At 32.5% G+C, this 5,763-nt stretch overlaps 1 long non-coding RNA gene across 1 annotated transcript; it reads left to right on the top strand.

The window, feature by feature from the left end:
* The first annotated feature begins 15 nt into the window (after positions 1 to 15).
* LOC111716806 (uncharacterized) lies at positions 16 to 2,946 on the top strand. Its single transcript, XR_002768606.1, has 4 exons — positions 16 to 112; positions 803 to 912; positions 1,648 to 1,710; positions 1,784 to 2,946. It is a non-coding gene; the product is annotated as an uncharacterized LOC111716806 (long non-coding RNA).
* The last annotated feature ends 2,817 nt before the right edge of the window (positions 2,947 to 5,763 follow it).

Below are 5,763 nucleotides of genomic sequence, written 5' to 3'. Positions count from 1 at the left end.
TATAATATTGTTCAGGTCTGGAAGTTTAGGGTATGGATTGGATAATCCCTATCACTATGGGCTGGAGGTTGAAAGCTGGAAATCTGATAAAATGAGTAACCCTAGATATAAGGTATAATTGAGAAACACCAGATATAAGGTATAATTGAGAAACACCAGATACAAGGTATAATTGAGAAACACCAGATATGAGGTATAAATGAGTAACCTCAGGTATAAGGTATAAATGAGAAAACCCAGATACAAGGTATAAATGAGAAACCCCCAGATATAAGGTATAAATGAGTGACCCCAGATATAAGGTATACATGAGAAACCCCAGATATAAGGTATACATGAGAAACCCCAGATATAAGGTATAAATGAGTAACCCCCAGATATGAGGTATTAATGAGTAACCCTGCGGCCTGCAGATATAAGGTTTAAATGAGAAATCTCCGATATAAGGTATAAATGGGTAACCTCAGATCTAGGGTATAAATGATTAATATGAAACAAATAAAGTCAGATGCTCAAAACAATCATAAGCCACATCTAGCAAAGCCAGAAATTGTTAACTTTGTCTTTAAATGTATTTTGTTTAAATACAAAGGAATTATGTCTTTGCTACAAACTCTAATTTTCTAATCCCTATATCTTTGCAACCCAATGTTATGGGCCTTAGTTATTTCAAACTTTGAACTCTGTTGGATAAAATAATCAAATTGTGAAAGTTAAAAACCAAATGTGCTTTTTCTTTTAGTTTTTAATTCTTACGAAAATTTAAAAATTCAAAACGAAACATAATTTTTTTTTATTTTAGCGAGGTAGTTCTAGTAGCAGTGGTGTAGGTAGTACAGGTGCAGGTGCTCCTGGCCCTTACCAGAGCGGGATGTATGACAGCTGGAAAACTGAATGGAACCCAGCCTTCAAGTAAGAATCTCTCCCGGCATTTGTACATTTTCCCGCCATATTAGATTTTGAATTCATTACAAAATAAAGTCTTTATTTTTACTATATGTAGTAAATTTGTGCCTTAAATTACTTCAAACAAATTAAGAATTAATCTTTTAACGCGAAATTGAAATGCAGAAGCTTAGCTTTACAATTGTATGACATGTGGCTGCAGCTCTTGGCCCAGAAATTTCTTTAACTTAATCCCAGACCTGGAGATAAGTAGGTGGGCGGGAAAATACATTATTATTTAAGTTATGACCTTTTTCGTTTTTTACTACAGGGTGTCCCACGACACAGTTTCAATGTCTTCTTCCATTTACAACATCATATGTTAAAAACGTTTTGCAGTTTATTTATTTTAAAACAATCTTTAACTTTTACTTTGAAATCAATTTTTCTATGATATGACTGCAATTTGCGATATTTTTTATTATTCGATCTTTGGTATCAAAAAACTTAAAAGATTGAAGAAGACATATCTAAAACTACTGAGACACCCTTTACGTAAAACTCAGTATCCTACCCTGTGTACACAATAAACTCAGTATCCTACCCTGTGTACACAATAAACTCAGTATCCTACCCTGTGCAGTGTACACAAACTAAACTCAGTATCCTACCCTGTGTACACAATAAACTCAGTATATCCTACCCTGTGTACACAATAAACTAACAGAAAATCTTCTTAATAACTTAATATAATATTTTCAGGGATTATAATACATCGCATGAACCGGCGCCAAAATCATCATATATGACTAAGGGAGGGAGACGGTGAGTAAAAAAAATATTAAAAAAAACATTATTATTAAAAAATAATCTTACAATAATTTTTTATGAATTTCAGACCGTCTTATGACGACGACTTTTAAATTACCTTGATCTGGTGCTGTGACGTCATAAATCAGAGTTTATCCTAGAACTAATTATTCAAAATGGATTCCCGGAAGTTCTATACTCGTGAAACCTATGTACATATATACATATAATGAACTGTGAATGGAAAACTTGTTAAAATTTCGTTCGACGTTTCAACCTTTCTTTGATTGAAATATGTTTTAATCTAATGTTTAATTTACTCAGTATAAATATACAAGGGTTCCAACTAAGGGTTTGGGACGACTTTTCATTACAAATTAAAAACCCTGTTTTTTGTATTCATTCAAATCTTATACAGAACAATGTTAAGGAGTTTTTCTAATATTATGCAGTGAACAACGATAGTATGAAAGAACACGGTGAAGTCGTCTCTGAAGTTTCATCCTTTGTGGGTAACCCTGTATTCATAATACTAAAGAATAACTATGTCTGAGTTTAATCAGGACTTCAGTATACCATACAGTGACAATCAATAAACATCAAACTCGATATAAACATTAGATATGTTGATGACCTTATGTTATATATGTTTGTTGAATAACCCTGTCAAAATATAATATGAGTGTTAGTAATATATAATATAAACGCATGTTATAAAGGCAAACAAATGAAAAGGGATTAAAACATGTAATTACAAAATTAATCCTTTGTAATGAACAATTGACTGCACATGGGAGGTCCAAATTTTAAACTTTAAGGTTAAGAAGTTTCTTGTATCTTGCCATTTCTACAGGGTGTGTATTTATTTTCCTAGTTGTAAGTAGGTTAACCGCAACACACCCTGTATTCAACTAAGCTTGCCACTGCCAAGGCTAGTCATTATTTACCGATTGATTGGGTTTTAACATTTTTTCAGAATTGTAATTCAAAAACGTTTTTGCTTCTTGGTGTAAGAAGTTGCAGTGGTGTCCATAAAACTGTGGACTAGGAAGACAATATCTTAGCAATCTTATGTCGATATGAAGCGAATATTAGCAACCAGAAAATTTACTTGTGAAGTAAAATGTACCTGTGTACACTGCACAATAAGTTTATAATCATTACTTCTGCCTAACACTAACAGTCGGAATTTTCTATTTCCCAGTTTTATGAGTCTTACTGTACAATCGTCTTAAAACTTGAAGAATAATTAAAAAAAACATAAAGAAAAAACACCCTGATTTATCTTAGAGCAGTTTCTGAATTCGTAAAAAAACGTTAATAAAAATTCAAAAATTCTTTTATATTGTTCGCTTGTCTTTTTTTTACCTTCTATTATTTCATCGATGTGTTATTAAATTCAACTGTTGTAAAAACCGAACCCCTGAAATTAATATATTTTCAAATTTGTTTCCAAGTGAACATAAATATATGAAACTATTATTATGAAATGTATGAATATGTTAACTATTGTTGATGTAAATAAAACCTCTGTGATAGAATAAATAATCAACCTGTATTATCCTTTTTTTCATGAAAAAGTTTGGTACGTTATTAATTCATAAAAGTTAAAAAACAAGACCTTTATCAAGGTTTACCCAAACCAGAGATAAGAGAATACAGAGATCTATTAAAAGCTAGAAAAAGCGATATTTCTAACAACAGGTTCCGTTGTGTACTACTGGAGTACACAACCAATAAACAGACGTCTGAATTAAGGGATATTTAAGGATCCATTTGATACGAAATACAAAGTCTTGAAAATCAGACTAAATTCATAAAATTTATGTTTTAGCTAAAAGTTAAAGTAGTTTTTAAAAATTGTAAAACTGAACCCCTGAATGGGTATTATATGCAAAAAGTGGCCATTAGATGGCAGTCATTAACCTTTCGTCGTGCCAGTACAACTATAATAGGCCTGCTAAGCTCTAGTCTGTGAGAGCTTATGAGCAGTCTTTGTAGATCTAGTCTGTGGTTTGACCGATTGGATGATATATATTTGGCTTGTCACGAAAATGGCTTAAATTCAAGGAGGTCCAATTTTTTTGCAGACTCAAACAAACAAAGGAAAAGCTTTGGACAGCCAAAATTGAAATGCTTTGCCTCAAAAAATTTTTATTAATCAAAAATTTAAACAATAAAATCTGCCAGTTGCCTGACTTTCTCTGAAGAGAGTGGACCTATCTTATGCGGTCCTAGAACTACAGCCTGAAGGAGTGCTGTGTTTAGTTATGCATCTTCTATCCTACAGGGGATGGAAGTAATGTACACAGATTAAAGCAAGACTTCATCTTCAGCTTGGTGTACTGAAAGAAGGAGTTTAACCCCCGATGATTATACAAGCATAACAATATCGGTTTTTTACTCCACCGGCTGTGAGGACTGGACTACTATGGAAGATTAAGATTACTCTCAAGAGAACTTCAGGGCTTACAACTCTCCATTTTGCATAAGGGGTGCAGTTATGAGTTTCCTTAATCCCATTAACTTGGAAATAGAGTAATAAAGAAGTAACAAGGAGAGCAATCCCTAATACCCTTCCTTTTACAAACCTCCTCATCTCTCTCCTACCTGCTCCACAACTCGTTGTCAAAAGAACTATTTGGAAAAGCAGTAAAGTGTAAAAATGAGATTAACAAGAAAAAAGAAGAAAATATTGAACAGGAAAATTAGAAGGGATGTTTTAAGCTTTAAACTATCTTTTTTACTGATAACGAATGAGGACAAAAATGGGATGGGAGATGTTCCCCCCCCCCCCCTTGTATATTCTACCTGAAGTTAAATGATCTAGAAAGTGTGTAGAAGCTGACACAAGCAAACCATGTGCAAGTAATGCAATGGGAGAGGAAAGGGTTGCGACTTGCTCACTCACCCCCCCCCCCCCATGCCCCCAAGAATTCAATATAGAAGCGCTGAGAAAAGACAGACATTCAGCTAGTTCAAATAAATATAGGGTTTGGAAAAAAGCAAGATCTTTTTAAAAATAGTTCTTACTTTTAAAGCAGCTAATTACAAGGACATCCCTTTCCTTTTTTTTCAAATATACGATTGAAAAATTTATGAAAGATGTATGAACAAGAAAATGAAGAACAAGAAATATAGAAATCTCAAAATATTTTCATCTGATACATAAGTATTAAAGAATATTGTGAAATTTAATTAAAATAAATAATTAATGTTAAAAAAACATTAATCTGCAAAATTTCACATTGATATTTTTCTTTAATATTATACACAATGAAATGAGAGCTAGGTTTATTGCTTAAAAATGGTGCGAAGCTTCATTGAGGCCTAGTAACAAAACAACTGAATGGAACAGCAAAAAAAGGCATTTTAAGGAAAAGTTTGGTGTTCAGTATATGCACTATGCAGCAGTGACTCAATATCGAAGTCCAATGAGTATAAAACTAGTAACACAGCAATTAGGCAGTAAAGAATTATTTCAATTGATAAGTTAATGTTCATAATCCTGAGCTGAAAACTTCAGAGTGAAATACATTATATAAATATCCAATTTGGATACTTTTAATTTCCTCCTTAATCCACTCTCATCTCTCCTTTTGGATATCCGTACTTTGTAATCATCAAACTATAAATATATCGAACCTACAGATTTTTAGGTCAGAAAAACGTAAGGTAGGAAACCCAATAGATTAGTTTTCTCTAAGTTCGATTAGCTGGTAGCGCTTAAATGTTATGTTTTATTTAAGAATTTCGACCGAACTCTTAAATAGTATTTTTCAACACGCTATTTAGACTAAATCAAGGTTTTGGCGTGCTGCTCTCGCCCCTAAATCTTTTCTATATGGCTGTTAGATTCTAATTATTTATTTAGATTATCCCGAAACCTCTGTGCTTTTGTTATAAAATATATGTTTTGCTTCCAAATTAGCTCTCTGTTAAAAAGACGACATCTAGATATATTGCGGGTTTACAGAATCCATACAAGGATAAATATATGAACGGGAAAAGTAATTATGAATTGAAATCATTATAAATCAATGCTAGCTACAATTTATGCAATGTTTG

This window comes from Eurytemora carolleeae, unplaced genomic scaffold, assembly GCF_000591075.1.
Source record: "Eurytemora carolleeae unplaced genomic scaffold, Eaff_2.0 scaffold2211, whole genome shotgun sequence".
NCBI lineage: Eukaryota > Metazoa > Arthropoda > Copepoda > Calanoida > Temoridae > Eurytemora > Eurytemora carolleeae.
This window is presented reverse-complemented; position numbering and strand designations above follow the sequence as displayed.